General features: G+C 44.2%; 1 pseudogene; it reads left to right on the top strand.

Annotated features, from left to right (window-relative positions):
- The first annotated feature begins 8,079 nt into the window (after positions 1-8,079).
- Positions 8,080-24,500, top strand: part of LOC149345851 (uncharacterized) — a 38,594-nt pseudogene continuing 22,173 nt past the window's right edge.

Here is a 24,500-nt window from a genome sequence, read left to right as displayed (position 1 = left end):
ATGCCCGCTAGGACAACTCTCACCACGTTCGGTGCCTGGGATTCTGTTAACACCCACACGTGGCTCCCCTTCACTTTCAGGCATCGAGTCGATGCCTTTCAAGAGGGGAGGGGCAATGCCGCACTTAGTTTAGCCATCACTCTACCGGCGCCCCCGTGCGATCTGTCTTCGACCTTTGTCGCGCGCCGGACTTCGTCCTCTTCTGCTCGGTGCTAGGGCCTGCCGGCTGCGCTTTGCCCAGTGTGCTCGCCAGGTACTGTTCTGCCAGAAATAGAACGTCCTACCGGCGTCCGTGACAATATATATATATATATATATATATATATATATATATATATATATATATATATATATATATATATATATTGTCTACACGACTCTCTGCCCACAGTGACGGGATTTGAAGGCGCAGGCTCCTTTCCCAAGCAACGTAGCCCTAGTAAGCCGAGCACCAGGCCGGGCCATAGCTTGTACCCATTTCGAGAAAACCGGTGGGTACCCGGCCGGTGGCGGGAGTCGAACCCATCACCTCCCGAAGCCGAGGCGGGCGCTCTGCCACGAGGCCACGACTGCGGTCTGGACTGACGAAGGCCAGACCCTGGTCGAAACGTTAGAATAAAGTTGTTTTTCTACTGTGTGTCCACCTTATTATGTTTATATATATATATATATATATATATATATATATATATATATATATATATATATATATATCAAAAATTATTTCCTGGCAGCTGAATGATCTAAGATGAAGTCACCTGAAATTGAAAAACTTAAGAATTATTACACAGCGTTTCGGCTGGAGGACCAGCCTTTTACGAGTGTGAAAAAAGCTGGTCCTCCAGCCGAAACGTCGTGAATTAAATCTTATGTTTTTCAATTTCTGGTGACTTTATCTTCTATATATATATATAAGACGGGGGTGAAGACCGGATGGAGAATTTAAGTGATTCGGTTGACACACGTTAGAATAAACTTTATATATATATATATATATATATATATATATACATATATATATAATAAGTTGGGGAATTCACATTGAAAAACTTAACAGATTTATTCAACGTTTCGACCAGGGACTGGTCTTTTTCAAGAATGATCATACAGTGCATGGAAGGGTCTTCTTATAGCAGTGAACATAGCACACACAGGGCTTGAAAAAGAAAAATGAGAAAAAATCAAAGGGGAAAGAGGAAGACAGCCGAGACACGAAACCCAAACGTCAAGGTGCGCCAGCAAAGGCGCCGCCGTGAAAGAGGTGAAAGAGGGTGGTGGGCCTGGGCGGGCACGCGACTAGTTAAGGGAAAAAAAAAAGCGTAGGGGTGGTTAACAAAAGAAGGCAAGTGCCTGCCAATTGTGTGCGTAAGTATCGCCTCTAGCCACCTCTGTGTGGCCCCGCGCGACTCTAGAAGAAAGCACGAGAACGCACAGGTTGCGGTTGAGCTAAGTGTCTCCACGGGTGGCACGCGGACCCCCAAAACCAGATGAGGTTGCATATGAAGACCATATGGAAAGCTCCTTCTTTACAGGAGTAGAAAAAAAGAATAAGTAAAGACAAAAAAGACAAAAAATGGCACTGCGATGGCCGAAGGAAACAAAACCACATGAGGGTCGCACGTGAGAACCACATGGATAGGCTCCTTCTTTACTGGAGTGGGAAAAAAAGAAGTATAAATAAAGACAGAAAATGGCACTACGATGGCCGAAAGGAACAAAAACACACACACGCAGAGGCGACATGAATACACAGAATATACACAAAATTGTGTCACTTTTGTAGCATTCTTTAGCAGAGGATATGTGGGGAAATGCGTAAAAGCCCACAAATTAAATTAAAGGCAGCGCCAGAGTGTTAGAAAGTGTACCAAAAAGGCAAATTTCATTACAGGAAACACCGCTTAGGAATACCACAACAACAATATTAGAATAAATACAAATGGCACGCGAGATAATAGAGGCGCCCAAAATAACAGAGTTCAAGAGTGTGAAAAATTGTCCCAAGAAACAAAGTTTACCCAAACGCCGTGATCAGCACCAACAAAATGATAATAATGCGGTGAATACACATGAGAGACGAGCGTCACAGAATTCGTGCTTAACCACAACAAAAATAATGTCAGTACCTGGACTAGAAATGAAAGTGTTAAATACATAATAAATCGTTATGCAACTGTCATCATAGTAGATTTAAGAAACAATATTTTCGATGCAAAAGAATTCACAAGGAAAAGAAAAACAAACAAAGAAAACATTGCAGGAAGATTTAGCCAGAAAGGCAGGAGAGTTTGCCAGGGCTTTCATTAATTCCAGCAGACAAGGTGTTAAATTTAAATATTAGGTAGGATTCACAGGCTTCCCTGTCGTAATGTGTCTGGAAGCCAGATTGGAGTATGGTGGCCGTGAAGTTTCCAAATGAATGGCCTTTTGTCGTTACGTGTCTTGAAAGAGGCAGATCTGGCAGTAATCTTATGTGTGCTCTGTGGTTATTTATTCTCAATCGGAAAGGAGTTTCAGTTTGCCCGATATACTGAGCACGGCACACACCGCACTCGAGGAGGTAGACTACGTTGCTGGTGTCACAGTTGAAATCTCCTCGAATTTTGAATGAGAAAGACGACGCTGTGCTGCGAGCTTCTGTGACCATATTCATCATTGGACAAAGTTTACAGCGCGGTTTATTGCAAGGTGTGCACCCTGAGACTTCAACATTGTCTAGTTTCGAGGACGTTACAGCATCTTTCATATTTCTTGCCCTCCGATATACGACACGGGGTGGTTCGGGAAGCAAGGGCTTCATTTTGTCGCTCTGAAGGAGAATGTTGTGATGCTTTCTGAGAATAGCGTTAACATTCGGTGCTGTTGGAGAGTATGTTCATATCAGATTAGTTGGGTAGTTCGTCTGCGCAGTCTTGGTGTTATTTAGCATTGTACGGCGGTCTTGTACTGCAGCTTTTTCCAAGGCATCGTCGATGATAGGCTTCGGGTAGCGCTGTCGGACCAAATCCTTGCGGAGTGTCTCACAGTTAGAAGCGAAGTCCTCTTCACGGGAGCAAATGCGTTTAAATCTGAGAGCCTGGCTATATGGTATTCCTTTCTTGCAATGATTTACGTGGCTACTTTTAAAATGCAAGTATTGGTGCCTGTCCGTTGGCTTCCTAAACACGGAGGTGACAAGCTTGTTTTGCGAGATCTGAAGTTTGACATCCAGAAAGCTGATCGTAGTGGTTGAGTAGGTGTGGGAAAAAGAGATGCTTCTGTGAGCATTATAAAATTTAGCGATGAATTTGAGTAGCTCTTCTTCACCATGGCACCATATAAGAAATATGTCATCTATAAACCTTCTATAGCACTTTAACTTCTTACAAGAGACATAATGTTGTACCAAAGGGTTTAAGGATATATGTGAAACCAGCCGTGTCAGAACTGTCACCAAGCCACGTGGCAAAATGGAGGGAGATTTTGAATGACGCATCTATTGGGCTTTTGACTGTCGTGATTGAACATGATGAATCTTGCCTTAATCGTTTGCTGCAACAAGAAAAAGAATTTTTTGAATGTAATTTTCTGACAGACAACGAGCTGCGCACTTTGGAAGACTTCAAAGCCGAAAAAAGTGGCCTATTATTTGCCAAAAAACAAAACAAACTCAGCCGAGACGGTATTGCTGTTCCTACCGAGAGTCGAGAAATAATAAAAATAGCCGAAGGTCCTGCTAACAGTGAACATAGTTCTGATGTTGAACAAGCATGGAAAGGTGTCTATATAGTTAATATATCAGATTCAGACCTATCCAACGAAGAGCGGAGCATCCTATCGAAAGGCCTGAGCTTTTGCCCTGCCAGCGGAAACCTAAATGAGCTCCAGTTTTACAAAGACTTGGATAATTTTGCCCGTCGCCTTAGGCTCTTAGAGTACTATGATAATAAGTCTCAAAACAAAGACGCTGGGCCATCTCTTCCATCAACTATGCACTGGACTCCACCTCCACAGCGCGAAAAATGTCTCGATCTCTACATAAAGGCCGTGCACAGTGATGTACTGTCCGAATATAAAAGGCGCTCATATTGCCGAAAAAATCTTTCACACAAGGAACAAATTGCCTTGAAGTCTCTCGCCACACGGTCCGACATAATTATAAAGCCCGCAGACAAAGGTGGTGCAATTGTCGTCATGAATACCACAGACTACAAGAATGAGGCAGAGCGGCAGCTCAGCAACAAATCTTTTTACAAACCTGTAGCTTCCGACCCAACTTCACATTTCAAACATCTGGTCCAAACCACTCTAGAAGACCTCGTAAAGGAGAACAAAATAACTGATAAAATCGCCAAGTCTTTGCTTCCGGTGTCTCCCATCCCCGGTAGGTTCTACCTTCTGCCAAAAATACATAAGGAAAATAATCCAGGACGACCAGTTATTTCCGGAATAGGAACCGCTTCAGAAAAAATTTCCAGTTTTGTCGACAGCTTAATCAGAGACATACCACCAACTTTTCCTTCGTTTGTCAAAGACACAACTCATTTTCTTTCTGACATAATTGATCTGTTCATTCCAGAAAACAGCATACTCGTTACCCTCGATGTCGCGTTCCTATACACCAACATACCCCACTCGGATGGGATCACGGCGGTCGCTAAAGCTTACAGAGGTTCAGAGCTGGAAAGACCAGTGGATGGCACGACCCTCGAAACACTTCTGCATTTGGTTCTGGAAATGAATAACTTTGAATTTGATGGCGACCACAATGTGCAAATTAGTGGCACATCAATGGGGACAAAAATTGGTCCTAATTATGCCAATATATTTATGGGCATTCTGGAAACTGTTAATGACTGCGACATTGCAACTAGCGTGGAAACACAAGGACAGCGACACAGGAAACCGACGGGACAGCACGCTAGACTTCAACTGACGTTTTAATGCACACATAACAGATTTTTACACTTCTATTCGGCGCATGCTCAGGAGACTGTACCCCCGCCCCCTTCTCTTTATCACGAAGCAGGTTGTCAAGCAAACAGTAAAGATTTAAACCAAATTGATGCGCAAGTTTTTCGACAGATAGATTAACTCTTTTTCTCGTGAGGGCTACTGAGGGTGTGCTCACGCACTTGTCCCCTGCCTTATCAATGCAAAATGCTTCAAATATCTCCCTATCACCCTGCCTATGAAGCCGCCTCAGCACTCTCGTGTGGCTAAAGAGTGGAACGCATTTTTCTTCATTTCCGCCTGTTGTTTTGACTTTGCATTTGCGGCAATGTGCGGCCAAATGGCCACCCGCCATCAGAGCTGCGACTGTAGTCCGGTGTTTTCGTAGCCTTTCGTTCAGGCACTGGCCTGTTTGGCCAATATAACATTTACCACAGGTCAGTGGGATAAGATACACCACACCGATGGTGCAGTTCACAAACCGCCTGGCGTGTTTTGTTGCGCAGGTTTTTGCCTGGTAAGCATTGTTGACCATTCGGCACATCCTAGACAGCTTTTGTGGGGCAGTCAAAACGACAGGGATGCCGCACTTTCCCGCGGCCTTTTTGAGGCGATGGGACAAGTTGTGCATGTAGGGCACAGGCACCGGACGTCCCCCCGGGCCGTCATTGCAGCAGCCTGCTGTCTTGCGTCCCTGTTGGAGCTCTTTAATAAGGCTCTCAGCGACAGACGCCAGTATGCTGTCAGGGAAGCCAGCGCTACGCAGACGGAGCACTTGCTGCTCAACACTCACGTTCTCTTTGTGCTCACAAGACTTCTGAAGAGCGGCTCTTAGGCAGTTCAGTGCTATCCCTCTCTTTACGGTTCTCGAATGGGCCGAATTATAGCTAAGAACAGGCTTTTTTGAACGAGGGAAGTATGTCCAGCATATTGAGCTACTACTAAAGCTAATGCTGAGGTCAAGGTAACGTAAGCAACCCTCATCAGGAACCTCACGAGTAAAACTCAGACCCTTACCACATTTTTGGAAAACACTAAAAACACTCTGCACAATGTCATCTCTTCCATCAGGCGTCACACTTTTTAAAACAACAAGATAATCATCAACATATCTAAAAAATTTTGCAACAAAAGTCTTGTCCAGACGCGAAAAAATTTCTTTGTCAATAGACGCTAAAAACAAGTCGCTTAAAACCGGTGCAATACGCGAACCAATACATATGCCTTGCTTCTGCAAGTAAGAAGCATTGTCAAACTCAACAAGTGTAGAAGAAAGGTAAAAGCTAAGCAATTCTAAAAAGTTATCTACTGAGATCCCAGATGAATTTTGGAAGACACTCACACCCAGCGCTTCAATTCGCTCTCTGACAGCTGTGCAGAGTTGTGTCTGTGGTATAGAGTAAAAAAGATCTACTACGTCAACGGAAAAGGCATAAAACGCATCACAGGTTTTTTCCTGTCTCGAAAGGAAGTATATTACCTGATTGGAGTTCCGAATTAAAAACGGGTCCTCCGGAGTCAACAAGTTAAGGTGTTTTTGTAGAAACTTGGAAAGCTCTCCCTGCCAGCAGTGTTTTTCAGTAACTATTGCCCTAAGAGGAATCCCTTCCTTATGGGTCTTAGCCGAAAAAAACAAGCTCAACCTATCCCTTTCCGAGCCCCCAATACTTTTTCCGAGTTTTTCAAGGTTCATATCTTGGCATAGGGCTGACGCTCTTTTCTTCACTTTAGAAGGATGGCTCATAACGCGGACGAAATTCTTGCTTATAGCTGCGGCTGCTTTCTCACCAAACACTGACCTAGGCATAACAACAAAACCGCCCTCTTTATCAGAAACAAGCAAAGTGAGTGAATTACTCTTTAAGAACTCTACCGTATTTTTGACCGGTAATTTTTTTGCAGATTTTAAGGGACCTGAGGGAAGACAGTCGACGGCATCTGACACACACCTACACTTTTCTTCACTGCTAGCACGGTTCGCTATGTTCCTTACAATATCTATAAGAGAGGCAGGGTTCTCTTCGGGCTCAATGCAAAATTTTGGACCAAGTTTTAACACTTCTTCGACCTTATTAGGTAGCTTCTCGAAACCAATACTAGTTACCGGTGCAGCCATAGCAGGCAATTTCTTGCTACAGTTCCTCCAAGTAGTTAAGCTCGGCAAGCACTGCTTCCACAAAAATTCGCAAACATTTGAAGCCTCACGAGTTCTCGTCCTAAGCACAGCCTCACAGTCTCGATGTACACTCACTTGAGACGAGGTGACGACACGTAGGCACTGTGGGAATGCTGGCTTTCCGCCGTCGCCTTTGCGCGGCTGTTCCGGCCTCCCGCGTTGTTTCTCCTCTTTCCCTTGCTCCCGCCTCAGGCGGTGGAGAGGCGGCTGGGTGACTAATCACTGTCATTTAGCCACAGCTCCGCCCCGGCTCCCCAAGGGCCTTTGCCATTGGCGCCTTTTGGCGGGAAGTCGGGATCCGCTGGGCGGCCGCGCACCCCGCGACCGTCCGAGCGGGGCCCAGAGAGAGAGATCTCTCCGAGACAGCGTAAGGTGCGTACGTTACTGTTTGTCCGTGCCGGCTTTGCCGCTCGGACCAGTGCTTACTCGAGCTCGCCCGCACGTGTCCTCTGACCTGCAGCGGCTCGAGCCTGTCCAGCGGGGTCCAGCGACCTCTGACAGGCGTACCTTGCGTTGAATGCCCACTCTCTCTCGCAACCGGCCCAACGGTCGACACGAGAGAGAGATCACAGCACTGCCGCGGGGACATTCTCCTGCAGCGGCGTGCTAGCGGCGCACATTGCTCGAGTCGCTTCGTGCGCGCAGCGGAGCCTTGCTCCTCGCGCGCCCCCGGGACGGGGTGACTATTGAGTGTGTGTGTATCAGCTAGAGGACGATGTGAATAAACGTCTCCTTTGTGAACTTGGAGGCCTATTTCTTTGCGGCGAATCGCTCTCCTCCCAGCGGAGGTTGAGTGCGCTGCAGCGGTGTCCCAGTGTGTGTGGTGACGGCTGATCGGGGCCCTTGGCTCGCGCGAAGCTCGAACCCGCGGTGGGTGGTGGCCTGTGTCCACGTAGAAACCCATAGCACACATGCAAGTGCCTCACTTGTCGCCATAGTTCTGACCGCATAATTTTGACGATGCGTCTTGCATGTTGAACGGAAGGGGCGCATGGAGCAAACAGGGCTTGGACCTCCAAGGGAACCAGACGGTTGTTGAGCGCAAAAGGTAAGAATCCTGGCACGGCACGTTGCGATGGCGATCAGGTTCACATAGGTCGTTGACGGGTCACGAAGAAGGAAGTTGGGAAGGACAGGGCCCAATGTACTAGAAAGGAGTATGATCATGGAAGACAGTTGGGCTAGTTGGTGTGAATTCGTTAATGACTGCGACATTGCAACTAGCGTGGAAACACAAGGACAGCGACACAGGAAACCGACGGGACAGCACGCTAGACTTCAACTGACGTTTTAATGCACACATAACAGATTTTTACACTTCTATTCGGCGCATGCTCAGGAGACTGTACCCCCGCCCCCTTCTCTTTATCACGAAGCAGGTTGTCAAGCAAACAGTAAAGATTTAAACCAAATTGACGCGCAAGTTTTTCGACAGATAGATTAACTCTTTTCTCGTGAGGGCTACTGAGGGTGTGCTCACGCACTTGTCCCCTGCCTTATCAATGCAAAATGCTTCAAATATCTCCCTATCACCCTGCCTATGAAGCCGCCTCAGCACTCTCGTGTGGCTAAAGAGTGGAACGCATTTTTCTTCATTTCCGCCTGTTGTTTTGACTTTGCATTTGCGGCAATGTGCGGCCAAATGGCCACCCGCCATCAGAGCTGCGACTGTAGTCCAGTGTTTTCGTAGCCTTTCGTTCAGGCACTGGCCTGTTTGGCCAATATAACATTTACCACAGGTCAGTGGGATAAGATACACCACACCGATGGTGCAGTTCACAAACCGCCTGGCGTGTTTTGTTGCGCAGGTTTTTGCCTGGTAAGCATTGTTGACCATTCGGCACATCCTAGACAGCTTTTGTGGGGCAGTCAAAACGACAGGGATGCCGCACTTTCCCGCGGCCTTTTTGAGGCGATGGGACAAGTTGTGCATGTAGGGCACAGGCACCGGACGTCCCCCCGGGCCGTCATTGCAGGAGCCTGCTGTCTTGCGTCCCTGTCGGAGCTCTTTAATAAGGCTCTCAGCGACAGACGCCAGTATGCTGTCAGGGAAGCCAGCGCTACGCAGACGGAGCACTTGCTGCTCAACACTCACGTTCACTTTGTGCTCACAAGACTTCTGAAGAGCGGCTCTTCCCTGACAGCATACTGGCGTCTGTCGCTGAGAGCCTTATTAAAGAGCTCCGACAGGGACGCAAGACAGCAGGCTGCTGCAATGACGGCCCGGGGGGACGTCCGGTGCCTGTGCCCTACATGCACAACTTGTCCCATCGCCTCAAAAAGGCCGCGGGAAAGTGCGGCATCCCTGTCGTTTTGACTGCCCCACAAAAGCTGTGTAGGATGTGCCGAATGGTCAACAATGCTTACCAGGCAAAATCCTGCGCAACAAAACACGCCAGGCGGTTTGTGAACTGCACCATCGGTGTGGTGTATCTTATCCCACTGACCTGTGGTAAATGTTATATTGGCCAAACAGGCCAGTGCCTGAACGAAAGGCTACGAAAACACCGGACTACAGTCGCAGGTCTGATGGCGGGTGGCCATTGGGCCGCACATTGCCGCAAATGCAAAGTCAAAACAACAGGCGGAAATGAAGAAAAATGCGTTCCACTCTTTAGCCACACGAGAGTGCTGAGGCGGCTTCATAGGCAGGGTGATAGGGAGATATTTGAAGCATTTTGCATTGATAAGGCAGGGGACAAGTGCGTGAGCACACCCTCAGTAGCCCTCACGAGAAAAGAGTTAATCTATCTGTCGAAAAACTTGCGCGTCAATTTGGTTTAAATATTTACTGTTTGCTTGACAACCTGCTTCGTGATAAAGAGAAGGGGGCGGGGGTACAGTCTCCTGAGCATGCGCCGAATAGAAGTGTAAAAATCTGTTATGTGTGCATCAAAACGTCAGTTGAAGTCTAGCGTGCTGTCCCGTCGATTTCCTGTGTCGCTGTCCTTGTGTTTCCACGCTAGTTGCAATGTCGCAGTCATTAACGAATTCACACCAACTAGCCCAACTGTCTTCCATGATCTGGAAACTGAATACCTAGAGAGCTGTCTCTTAAGACCCCTTTTTTATAGAAGGTTTATAGATGACATATTTCTTATATGGTGCCATGGTGAAGAAGAGCTACTCAAATTCATCGCTAACTTTAATAATGCTCACAGAAGCATCTCTTTTTCCCACACCTACTCAACCACTACGATCAACTTTCTGGATGTCAAACTTCAGATCTCGCAAAACAAGCTTGTCACCTCCGTGTTTAGGAAGCCAGCGGACAGGCACCAATACTTGCATTTTAAAAGTAGCCACGTAAATCATTGCAAGAAAGGAATACCATATAGCCAGGCTCTCAGATTTAAACGCATTTGCTCCCGTGAAGAGGACTTCGCTTCTAACTGTGAGACACTCCGCAAGGATTTGGTCCGACAGCGCTACCCGAAGCCTATCATCGACGATGCCTTGGAAAAAGCTGCAGTACAAGACCGCCGTACAATGCTAAATAACACCAAGACTGCGCAGACGAACTACCCAACTAATCTGATATTAACATACTCTCCAACAGCACCGAATGTTAACGCTATTCTCAGAAAGCATCACAACATTCTCCTTCAGAGCGACAAAATGAAGCGCTTGCTTCCCGAACCACCCCGTGTCGTATATCGGAGGGCAAGAAATATGAAAGATGCCGTAACCTCCTCGAAACTAGACAACGGTGAAGTCTCAGGGTGCACACCTTGCAATAAACCGCGCTGTAAACTTTGTCCAATGATGAATAAGGTCACAGAAGCTCGCAGCACAGCGTAGTCTTTCTCATTCAAAATTCGAGGAGATTTCAACTGTGACACCAGCAACGTAGTCTACCTCCTCGAGTGCGGTGTGTGCCGTGCTCAGTATATCGGGCAAACTGAAACTCCTTTCCGATTGAGAATAAATAACCACAGAGCATACATAAGATCACTGCCAGATCTGCCTCTTTCAAGACACGTAACGACAAAAGGCCATTCATTTGGAAACTTCACGGCCACCATACTCCAATCTGGCTTCCAGACACATTACGACAGGGAAGCCTGTGAATCCTACCTAATATTTAAATTTAACACCTTGTCTGCTGGAATTAATGAAAGCCCTGGCAAACTCTCCTGCCTTTCTGGCTAAATCTTCCTGCAATGTTTTCTTTGTTTGTTTTTCTTTTCCTTGTGAACTCTTTTGCATCGAAAATATTGTTTTTTAAATCTACTATGATGACAGTTGCATAACGATTTATTATGTATTTAACACTTTCATTTCTAGTCCAGGTACTGACATTATTTTTGTTGTGGTTAAGCACGAATTCTGTGACGCTCGTCTCTCATGTGTATTCACCGCATTATTATCATTTTGTTGGTGCTAATCACGGCGTTTGGGTAAACTTTGTTTCTTGGGGCAATTTTTCACACTCTTGAAACTAGGTAAATTTGAACACCTTCGTTTCATACATCTTCTTGTTTGTGCACTCAAAAACGCAGTCGCTCAGATCTACGTGAAAAGCACGTATACGTGCTTAACTCGTCGAGATACATCGATTTAGAGGAAAACAAGCTACATTTGAACACCTTCGTTCCACAAGTCTTCTGGGCTGAGCACTCAAAAAGTTATGTTAAATAGAATTCAGCGCAAAAAAACGGACAAGGGACAAAGTAAGGGACACAGAGACGTTCACGAGCGCTAACTACCAACTGTTTATTCATGCTGGTGGATAGGGGATATATGGAAGGGAACGGAGAGCATGCGCGTAGAGAGGTACAGATAATGCACATCAGTCAGGCAAACAATTTTATTTATTTATATTGATTTATTTATTTATACATAATACCCCTAAATGCCCTCGAGAGGGTATTACATAGGGGGGGGGCACAGGCAATTGAACAGAATAAAACAAAACCGCAAATATAAAACAAACAACAAAAGCACAAATAAGACATTTTGCATGACATAAGTAAGCAAAAGAATCAAAACAAAAGCACAAATAAGACACTTTGCATGACATAAGTAAGCAAAAGAATCAAAAGAATGGTAGCGCGGCAAAGAACGAAGATTGCTGCAGTATTAAAATTATACAAACATAAGACTAATGCAATGAATCATTTTAGTAACATACCCTGCAAAAAAGGAAGCCTTGAACAAATAAAATAACGATGTATGCGAAAAGTTAAGCAGTAGTTATTGAAGATATAAGTTTAAAATATTTATCAGGATGAGTGGTGGTTGCGATATGTGAAGGCAGGGTGTTCCAGTCAGATATTGTGCGTGGTAAGAATGAATGCGCGTAGTTAAACGTTCTGCACGTGAAACGCCTTACTTTAAAGGGATGATCGCGGCGGTGAAAAATCGAAGGAGGCAAAGAAAAAAGTCGTTATGAAGTGATGGATGATGATAAAGTTTATGAAAAAGTGATAGTCGTGCAATTTTGCGGCGGAGACATAAATCCTGGAGACCTGCGCGTTTCTTTAAAGCTGTGACGCTGGTGTTACGTGAATAATCGGAGTAAATAAAACGAACGGCGCGGTTCTGCAATGATTCAATGTTATTTATTAGGTAAGATTGGTAAGGGTCCCAAATAGCCGAGGCATATTCAATTTTAGGTCGAATTAGAGTGGTATAGGCATGAGCACGGAGGTAAGGAGGAGCATGCTTTAGGTTATGTTTTAAGAGACCTAATGACCGATTAGCAGATGGAAGCATAAGGTTAATATGGTGGTTCCATGCTAAGTCTGAATGAAGGTGAAGTCCTAAGTACTTATACGTGGTGACTAGCTCGAGTGAGCTATTATTTAAGGAGTATGCTGTTTGAATTCGAGACGTTCGGTTAGTAAAAGACATCAATTTAGTTTTTGAATGATTAAGTTGCATAAGCCAGGTTGAGCACCATAATGTTACTGAATCCAGGTCAGATTGAAGGGATTGGCAATCGGTGTTAGAATAAATTTTGCGATAAATTACACAATCATCAGCAAAAAGTCTGATATGGGAAGAAATGGAATCCGGTAAATCGTTGATAAATATTAGGAAAAGTAAGGGGCCAAGCACACTTCCTTGTGGGACGCCAGAGTGTACTTGGCTGAAAGACGAATTGTGGTTATTGACAGTTGTAAATTGAGACCTGGAAAAGAGAAAATCTTTAACCCATGCAATGACAAGAGGGTGAATATTAAGCAGTGCTAGTTTCATTAATAACCGGTTGTGAGGTACTCTGTCAAAAGCTTTAGAAAAATCAAGAAATATGGAGTCTGCTTGAATGCCAGCATCAATCGATGAATGTATGTCTTGAATGAATCCGGCAAGTTGCGTTTCGCATGAGTAGCCTTTACGGAACCCATGTTGATATTTAAAGATAATGTTATGTTCTTCAAGATAGTTAATTACCTGCGAGTGAATTACGTGTTCAAGAAGTTTGCAAACAGTGCTAGTTAATGAAATGGGTCGGTAATTTAGTGGTGAGGTACGATCGCCAGACTTGAAAATTGGCACAACTTTAGCTAGGCGCCAGTCCAGCGGAATCACGCCTGATGATAGAGATTGTGAAAAAATAGCGGACAAGATGCGATGAATACCATCAGATGAATTTTTGAGTATTTTGTTATTAAAGCCAAGGTGATCTCATGCTGATGTTGTTTTAAGCTTCCCTAGTAAGGATAAGATACCGGTCTCACTGATAAATATTTCGGATATTGATGTATTAGAAGTGCTGACAGAAATAGGAGGTAGAGGGAGATCTTCAAGGGTAAAAACGGATGTGAATACGTTATTGAAAAGTTCGGCGCATTCGGCCACTGGAACACTGCTGCCTTCCGCGTTGGTAAGAGTAATGTCAGGATGATTAGCGGGGTTTATTATCTGCCAGAACTTCCGTGGATTGTTTGTTAGCATTGCCGGTAGATCATGTGTGAAGAAGTGCCTACGTGCAGATATCAGCTCAGACTGATATTCCTTATCACATAGTTTGTACCGTTGCCAAGATTCGGAGTGTCTGTTCTTGTCGGCTTGTCTGTAAAGGCGCTTTTTCTTGTTATTAAGGCGACGTAGATGCCTATTAAACCAAGGCGCTGTGTTAGTGCAAGGGATACTGATGACGGGTATGAATCTGTCAATGAGAGTAGCAAGTTTCACGCTGAACAGGTTCCATTTCGTTTCCACATGTTAATAACCTTGCATCAACGCTTTCTAGAATCGTCGGAATTACGTTGCGTAACAGGCATACTTTACAGATCAAAAACTAAAATTACTTTGTATTATGCATTTTTCTGTTCCCACCTAAGCTATTGTTTCCTTCCCGGGGGCAACACCAGGGTATCTGACGGCCTAAAACAGCAAACATTGCAAAAGAAAATGCTTCGCGCAATTGTCAACGTGTGGTATGATTCGCTAACTAGCCACGTTTACCTACATAATAATATTGTACCTGCCAACAAATTATTTGACTACAGATTTACTTTTTTTATAATAATAATAAAAATTGTTTATTTGAAAAAATTACATAGTACACATACGAGCCTGCCCAAGCCAACAATGGGCCTGTGGGGCAGTGCTCGGCAGAATGGAGCAAGCCAGAGAACGGCACAGTTAATCATCATCATCATCATCATCATCGTCAGCCTGACTACACCCACTGCAGGGCAAAGGCCTCTCCCATGTCTCTCCAATTAACCCTGTCCTTTGCTAGTTGCCGCTACTTTATCCCCGCAAACTTCTTAATCTCATCCGTCCACCTGACTTTCTGCCGTCCCCTGCTACGTTTGCTTACTCTTGGAATCCACTCCGTTACCCTTAAGGACCAGCGGTTATCTTGCCTTCGCATTACATGCCCTGCCCAAGCCCACTTCTTCCTCTTGATTTCAACTAGGATGTCATTAACCCGCGTTTGTTCCCTCATCCACTCTGCCCTCTTTCGATCTCTTAACGTTACACCTATCATTTTCCTTTCCATAGCTCTCTGCGTTGTTCTTAACTTAAGCTGAACCCTCTTTGTTAGCCGCCACGTTTCAGCCCCATAGGTGATTACCGGTAGGATACAGCTGTTATATACTTTTCTCTTCAGGGATATTGGTAAGGTACCATTCATGATCTGAGAGAACCTGCCATACGCGCTCCACCCCATTCTTATTCTTCTAGTTATTTCCCTCTCATGATCCGGATCTCTGGTCACTACCTGCCCTAAGTAGACATATTCTCTTACTACTTCCAGCACCTCGCTACCAATTGTGAACTGCTGTTGCCTTGCAAGGCTATTGAACATTACTTTGGTTTTCTGCATGTTAATTCTTAGCCCCACCGTTCTACTCTGCCTGTCTAGCTGATTGATTATGCTTTGCAGTTCTTGTCCTGAGTGGCTTAGCAAGGCAATGTCATAAGCTAATCGCAAATTACTCAGGTATTCTCCATTAACTCTTATCCCCAACTCTTCCCATTCCAGTCCCCGGAATACCTCCTGTAAGGAGGCAGTGAAGAGCATTGCCGAGATCGTGTCTCCCTGCCTGACACCTTTCCGTATTGGAATTTTATTGCTGACTTTATGGAGAACTATAGTATCTGTGCAATCGTTTTAAATATCTTCCAATATTTTCACATAGCACTCTTCCACACCCTGATTCCGCAATGCCTGCATGACAGCTGAGGTTTCCACTGAGTCGAATGGTTTCTCGTAATCAATGAAGGCTATATATAGGGGTTGGTTATACTCTGCGCACTTCTCTATCACCTGATTGATAATGTGAATGTGGTCTATTGTCGAGTATCCTTTACGAAAGCCTGCCTGATCATTTGGACGACTAAAGTCCAAGGTTGTCCTGACTCCATTAGCGATTACCTTAGTAAAGACCTTGTAGGCAACGGACAATAAGCTGATCGGTCTGTAATTCTTCAAGTCCTTGATGTCTCCTTTCTTATGAATTAAGATAATGTTAGCGTTCTTCCAAGCTTCTGGTACTCTCGAGGTCACAAGGCATTGCGTATACAGGGTGCCTAGTTTTTGTAGCACAATATCTCCTCCGTCCTTCAACAAATCTGCTGTAACCTGATCCCCACGAGCTGCTTTCCCTCTTTGCATTGCTCCTAAGGCTTTCTTTACTTCCTCCTTCGTTACTGGCGGGATGTCCCATTGCTGTGCTCGACTGCCTCCCTCAGTAACTTGATGATTACATTCGCTACTGTATAGATTTGTGTAGAACTCTTTTAGCGCATACATCTGGTTTTTACCTATGCCCAGTTTTCTCCTCACTGATTTTAGGCTACCTTCGTTCCATAGAGCATGTTCGATTTTCTCCATGTTAAACTTTGTTATGTCGGCTACCTTGCGCTTATTTATTAACTTAGATAGCTCTGCTAGTTCTATCCTGTCTGTGGAGTCCTCGTGCTTTGACGTTTCTTAATCAGATCTTTAGTCTCCTGAGATAGCTTGTTGGTATCCTGTCGAACCATCCTACCACCTACTTCTGCGGCGCACTCTGTAACGATAGCTGTGAGATTATCATTCATTGTTTCAACACTATGGTCGTCTTCTTCAGTTAAAGCGGAAAATCTGTTCTGCAGCGACAATCTGAATTCCTCTACCTTCCCTCTTAATGCTAACTCGTTAATAGCGTTTCGCTTCACCAGTTTCCTCCGTTCCCTCTTCAAATCTAAGCTAATACGATACCTTAACATTCTGTGGTCGCTGAAACGGACTTTACCGAGGACATCCACATCCTCTACGATGCCAGGGTGTGCACACAGTATGAAGTCTATTTCACTTTTAGTCTCACCATTCGGGCTCTTCCACGTCCACTTCCTGTTTGCTCGTTTGCGGAAGAAGGTATTCATAATCCGTAAATTATTTCTATCTGCGAACTCTACTAATAACTCTCCCCTACTGTTCCTAGAACCTATGCCATATTCACCTACCGCCTTGTCTCCAGCCTGCTTTTTACCTACCTTTGCATTAAAGTCGCCCATCAGTACAGTGTACTGTGATTTTACTTTGGTCATTGCCGATTCCACATCCTCATAGAACCTTTCAACTATCTGGTCATCATGGCTTGATGTAGGCGCGTAGGCCTGCACCACCTTCAGCTTGTACCTCTTATTAAGCCTAATTACGATAGCTGCCACTCTCTCGTTAATACTGTAAAACTCCTCGATGTTGCCAGCTATATCCTGATTTATGAGAAATCCCACACCTAGTTCTCGCCTATCTGCTAATCCACGATAGCACAGTACATGCCCACCATTTAGTACTGTATACGCCTCATCTGTCCTCCTAACCTCACTAAGCCCTATGACATCCCATTTAGTACCGGCTAATTCTTCCAGCAGCACTGCTAAGATAGCCTCACTTGATAAGGTTCTTGCGTTAAACGTTGCCAGGTTCAGTTTCCAATGGCGGCCTGTCCGGAGCCAGAGATTCTAGCACCCTCCGCTGCGTCACAGATCTGACCGCCGCCTTGGTCAGTTGCTCCGCAGCCGCTGGGGACTGAGGGCCGAGGGTTAAATGGTTTGTTCATAGAAGGTTGTGGCCAAGTACTACACCAGGGTGGCCAAATCCTGTTCTGGTGAGGAAGTGTGTTGTCGGTTCTGGTCACCGAAATCAGGCCGCACTCCAAGCCTGGTTATGCAATTCCATCGACACGCGGAGTTTTTTTTTTTTTATCCGGTGGAGAATTGCGCAGGCATCGGGGTTCGAAACTCGGTCCTCTTGCACGCGAGGCGGATGCTCTACCTCTACACCATCGCTGCACTCTTAATCAATGCTGTTAATACAGTTAATACAATACAGTTAATCAATACTGCACAAAGAATGAAACTAAGAAAAGGCATTGAGAAAGGACGGGAAGAAAAAAAAGAAAAGAAACAAAATTACACATACATATCCAAGATAGCAGATTTCACTTCTTTCCGAGTGCTGAAAGATAAAACATTATCTGGCAGGTCGTTCAACACATCAGGTACATAAAAGGCACGGACACGTTTACCATATCTTGTCCGTACTGTGGGCAAGGTAAAGCGGTCGCGTGGACGTAATGCTCTGGCGGGGACATACGGGAGGCAGAACTCATTGTTCCATATATACATAAGGATCACAGTTTCTTTGAATAATAGCCTGAATAGCCTGGCATTTGCATTCGGCAGTAGCAGCAGTAGCACATCGTCGACGCTTGTCTTGGAAGGCGCTTGACGCTTTTCTTCCACTTCGCAGTTTTACGGCTGGGCCTCCGTTCAAGTTCAACCTTTGGCGCATGGCTCCACTGGGGCTGCGCTGCATCTCAAGAATTTCCTGCTGACAACGACGCACGGTTTCGAAGATTGCGGACCGTATCTCCTCGTATCATCTGGGAAACCTGGCCTGCTCCCATTGGCCCCAGCAACCACGTTCGAACTACCGAGGTTTCTTCGGCGATACTGGGAATCATTGCTCCGCATTTGCATTCGGCAGTAGCAGCAGTAGCACATCGTCGACGCTTGTCTTGGAAGGCGCTTGACGCTTTTCTTCCACTTCGTAGGTTGGTGACTTTGCTTCCTTTATTTTTTTCTATTGCATCGTCTGCTGCTGCTGCTGCCGGGTGCTGTTGCTTAGTGATAGCCATGCCTAATCATACGGCTCAAGACTAGCCTGACCCTTGTCTTTCCTGCCATGCTGCTATCCCACCCGATGACCCATTTGTAACCTGTGTAGCGTGCGAATTCAACTACCATGTTGGAAAAGCATGTTCAGGTCTAACAGCCAGAAGCTACAAAAGCAAAAAGGCCGATAGCAGCATTGCGCAGTGGAAATGTCGGAGATGTGTAGTGGCGTCAGAGCGCACTTCTCGACCGTCCAGAGATCAATGTCGCTCACGTGGCTCCTCCCCTGCGCATAGCTGTTCAAATAACGAACAGCAGGAGCTCTCTCAACAGGCACTAATGGGCGTCGTGACAGATATGGAAAAAAAGCTATGCCTTCTGATGCATTTAGTTAAGGCGATGAATGCACTTCCCGAGTTAAAGCAAATAGTGACTGATGTACAAGTGTCTGTCCAACACATGTCGGATAAGTATGATGAAGCGCTACAGCGCCTAACTAAGCAGGACCGTGAACTAACAGACATCAAGGAGCGTATTACAGCAGTGGAAGACTCCGTCTGTGCGAAGGAGATTTCTGATTTAAAGGATCAAGTTAACGAACTTGAACAGTATGGTAGACGGCAGAATCTCGAGATTCATGGGGTCAAATGGGAGGAAAATGAAAACCTTTTGCCTAAAATCAATGAGTTGGCTGCTTCCCTTGGCCTTAGTTCGCTTGTTGAAGACGACATTGATGGCATTCACCGTCTTTCCACAAGAAAAGGGCGAAAGGCTCCCATTCTAGTGCGGTTCGTTTCTCGTAAAACAAAAGAGAACTGGAAGAGCAAGAGTAAGCAACTGGTTGACAGTGAATCAGAAGTCCGCTTCTGCGATAACCTTACCAGTCGAAACAAGCATCTTTTGTGGCTGGCACGCACAAGGGCACAACAGACGGGTTATTGCTTCACGTGGCAGAAGAATGGAAAGGTGATGGTCCGCAAGGGCCCAGGAGAACCAATTCTGCGGATTTCATGTGAGGCACATCTGTGTAATATCATGGAAACTAAGCAGGCTGAAAGTGATGATTCGGAGGCGTGAGCGTCCATCAACTCAGTTTTCTTCGGTTGTTCTTTATCTCTTCTAGCAGTATGGATTACGAAGCATCTTCACAAAACCGCAGTTACTACGCGGTACATGAATTGAACGATACAGTAATGGGATTGCCTTCCCATTCAAATACGCCTCTTTCTTTGTTTTGTTTAAACTCACAAAGTCTTCGAAACAAAGGAGATGCCGCTGGCGCTTATCTGAACTTACTTCACCACAAATTTGATGTTCTAGCATTTACAGAAACCTGGTTCACTGATTCTTCTGACGTTGCTCAATTTGAAGACTATTCTAATGTGTGTTTGTTCAGAGACAACAAAAAAGGGGGCGGTGTCTCTCTGTATTTTCGTGATGGCGTATCACACGCCTCCCTAGAGTCGTTTTCCGTTGTTGATTGTGATTTTGAGGTACTTGTTGCCGAACCTTGTGGTGTTATTATAATTCTTGTTTATAGACCCCCGTCTGGTAAAGTTGAACGCTTTATTTCCTACCTTGACAGTGTACTTCACTCGTTTACAGGACATAGCCAATCTGTTGTCGTGGTGGGTGATTTTAACATAGATATATTGACTGAGAGTACAGTTTCTAAGAATTTTATTGGTATGATGTCTACCTACAGCCGTGCAAATGTTATAAACCTGCCAACAAGAATTACCAGTAGTACCAGAACTGCTCTCGATTTATGTTTCACTGATTTCTTACCAAATGATGTCCAGTCGGGTGTGATGGCCTGCGATGTGAGCGACCATCTTCCATTTTTTGTCTTTTTGCCCCATTCGAGGATAACTTTTTCAAATAGCGCAGCTAACACTTTCTAGCGAAAAATTAATGACGAAACTATAAATTGCTTTCGACGCATGATTTCAGAGGTGGACTGGTCACTCGTTTTTAATGAAGAAGATCCTAGTCGCTGTTACGATGTCTTTGAAAAAAAATTTCAAGATGCCTATTATGAAGCCTTTCCTCTGGTCCGCCGCTCTAGGTACAAAAAGTCTAAGAAACCGTGGGTTACGAAAGAGCTGTACAAAAGAATAAGGCAAAAACACAATCTCTTTGCTGATTTTTTGAAGCACAAGGACATCAATATACTAAACTGCATAAAGCAGTAAGGATTAAGCTCAACACTGATCTAAAAACCGCAAAACAGGAATATTACGCAAAAGCGTTCGCTAATAAACTTGCCCCTAACCAGACATGGAGGTCATACAACAATTTAGTATCAAAACGAACCGAGCCAACTCCAGTAGAGATTGTGGTAGATGGCGTACCATTCAGAGGTCGTCCCTTATCTGACATGTTTAACGAACACTTCCTGACGGTTGGTGAAAATCAGTCTGCGCAAACAACATGCACTGATCCAATGTCATATCTTAAAGGCATAACAAAGCCTTCGATACTTCTAACCCCAACAACTACAGCCGAAATCCCTTCGTATATAATGCGTCTAGAAAATAACTGTTCCGTTGGAGCTGATAACATCAAGGGTGAGGTAGTGAAAGCCGTATCTGATATTATCGCACCTTTGTTGTCTCATATATGCAACCAAATGCTCAAAGAAGGCAGGTTTCCAGATAAATTAAAGATAGCAAGAGTTTGTGTGATACATAAGACAGGAAGCTATAATGATCCTAACAATTATCGCCCAATATCCGTTTTGCCGGTCTTCTCAGAAATTGCTGAACAAGTCATCAATAGCCGCCTTACTTCGTACTTCATTAAGACCGGAGCTATTGCGAAAGAACAATATGGCTTTCACAAAGGGAAATCTACGGAAAAAGCTTTACTGCACATAAAGGATAAAATAATTAACAATATAGAAAAGAGAATTTTTACACTTGGGCTATTCTTTGACTTTAGAAAAGCCTTCGACTCGGTCTGTCACGAAATTTTACTGCGCAAATTACAATTCTATGGGATACGAGGTTCCGCACTTAATATTATTCAGAGCTACTTATCATCCAGAGTACATTTCACAATGATTAACGACATACCTTCAAGCCGCGGCCTTATACGCACTGGTGTGCCACAGGGCTCAATACTGGGTCCTATTCTATTCCTAGTTCACATTGATGACATTGTTAATATATATTCTTCTGTTAATATTCTTCCTTCCTCCGAAACAGTTTTATACGCTGACGACACAAATATTTTTTTTCATGACGCGAGTTTACAAGCAATAGAATGTAGAGCAAATCTCTGGTTAGAAAACCTTACATTATGGTTGAGGGTCAACAGGTTAGAACTAAACATCACGAAGACGAAGTATGTAATATTCATAGCTAAAAATAAAGTCATAGATGATGAGCCAATCATATTATACAATTCAAATGTTTTACAACGAGTACAGTCAATAAAATTCCTTGGAGTTATATTTAATGAACACCTGCTGTGGACTGACCATATTAATCAAGTAAGAAAAAATATTTCGCGATCAGTGGGCCTTCTAAACAAATTTAGGCTTCTATTACCAGTATGGCTCAAAAAGCAACTTTATTTCAGTTTAATTCATTCACATCTTCACTATTGTTTACTTATATGGGGAAACTCAACACAGACTAATTTAAATGCTTTGTTTTTACTACAGAAAAAGGCCATACGAGCAATTGCTAATCTACGCTACTTGGATAGCACGAACCCGTGGTGGAACAGCTTGGGGGTTACTGACAATTTTTCAATTAAAAACTCTTCGGCTAGCACTTGAAACATATAACAGATTTCATCTTGAAACTAATTTTTTTGCAACACCAGAATTACTACAAAACCCAAGCACATGACACAGCACAATTACCACAAAATTACCACAAAACCCAAGCACCTCCCCTTCGACACATGACAATAAGAGCACCAAAAGCAAGAACAAATTACGGATTCCAAACAATTAGATATCAAATGACTACCTTTTTGAATGAAAACAGAAATTTTCATGACCTCCTCCATCAATGCAGAACTCAAAAAATATACACGAGAAAAGTGATTGCACTGTTGACTGCATGACTAAGCGGTACATCCTGTGACATATTGTAAATTGATAACAGGTAACATGATTGTATATATTTTTCCCCTGTAACCCAACAGCACGCATCTTAACAACTTTGAAGATACCTTAATATTGTTGTACAGTTTTTCCTTTGTTTTTATTTTAACATGCCAGCAAGTGTAATGGCGACCGCTACATTTATTGTAATTGTTTATTTTGTGTGTGTATGTGCCGAATGCAGTTTGCTTACCCCCAGGGAGGAAGGCCCTCGTCAGGCACCACGCCTTTTGGCCTCCTTCCTGAAGTGTATGGGACACACTTCAAATAAATACTTTTCAAACTTTTCAAACGAAGGCATGCGCGAGCATGAAACAAGATTGGAATTATTAGTAATGTGCACACCATACACCACAGCCCGAATTATAGATTTTAGTAAAGAATTCACTTTGTTGCGCCAAAACACTGAACAGAAATAAAAAGAACAAATTCCATATCGCAGCACAGTGTACGCCAATGCATGTGCTGTTGTTTTCCTTATGTAAATTGGGCATAGTGCTTTAATAGAATATAGCAGGCAGGCTATTTTGCGCAGCCTTTCACAAACGTTAGCCAAATGAGTGTTCCAGGACATGTTAGAATCGAAATGGACACCGAGATAATTGACACTTGAGAGGTATGGAATAGGAGAGCAAGAGCAATTGTTACACAGAGGAGAATGAAGAAACACTGGAGTGATGACAGAAGCAGATTTCAGCGGATCGTGAAAACAGACTAATTTAGTTTTATTTTGGTTAATAGAAATTAAGTTGTTACGGTACCAACTGATAATATTTACAATGTCAGTTTGTAATTCAGCCACGGCTTTATGATAATTAGTATGACGAGATACTAAAACAGATGCTTGGGCAAGTTGGTAACTCATTTTGACCGGAACAGCGCGCACTAAGACACGGACAAGAAGGGAGACACGACACACACGAGCGCTGACTTTCAACTGGTGTTTATTGTTTGGAACGAGGCATATATACACAGTTCCAACAACACAAGGAAAACAACCATCCATTCATAGATTCATAGTCAATTTATGCATGTCACACTGAACAAGGACGATAACAACATTGTCATTTTCCCTTCACTAAAAATGCCAATTCTTTGGAACTGATCGATAAAGAGGGGCTACTGACGCATGCGTCTTTAGACCAGGCGATGTGCGCTGCTTCGATTATTTCGCGTGTTAATTGGTCACTGTGTTTACTTAAAATTCATGTGCTAGTGAAGTCAGGGTGGCAAGTTTTGTTTTCACAGTCTCTACAATGAATCCCGAGATGCCCTTTTACTGTGTTATGCACGTTATTATTGTGCTCCTTCAGGCGTTCATTGAGGCATCTCCCCGTCTGACCCACATACAGCTTGCCGCATGACAAGGGAATGGCATACACTACACCTTCTTCACATGACACGAATCGATTTTCATGCTTGATGTCGCAATCTCTGGGAACGAAATCAGTATTAACCATTTTGCACATCTTCCCAAGCTTATCTGGAGCCGAAAATATAACCTTAACTCGTGCTCTATTCGCTATCTTCTTTAGTCTGTGGGAGAAATGATGAATGTAAGGTACAACAGTAATTTTTTCTTTTTCCTTCCGCGTCTCTGAATCTGCCTGCTTCCCTTTTCCATTTTTGCTCAAGCTACTGAGAATAGATTCGGACACTGATACTAGTAGCTGCTTGGGATAACCAGCCTTAACGAGCCGATCG

The sequence above is a fragment of the Amblyomma mixtum genome, chromosome 4 (genome assembly GCF_055824585.1).
Source record: "Amblyomma mixtum isolate Tamu chromosome 4, ASM5582458v1, whole genome shotgun sequence".
Classification (NCBI taxonomy): Eukaryota; Metazoa; Arthropoda; class Arachnida; order Ixodida; family Ixodidae; genus Amblyomma; species Amblyomma mixtum.
The sequence above is the reverse complement of the archived record's forward strand: the minus strand, read 5'-3'. Positions and strand labels throughout refer to the sequence as shown.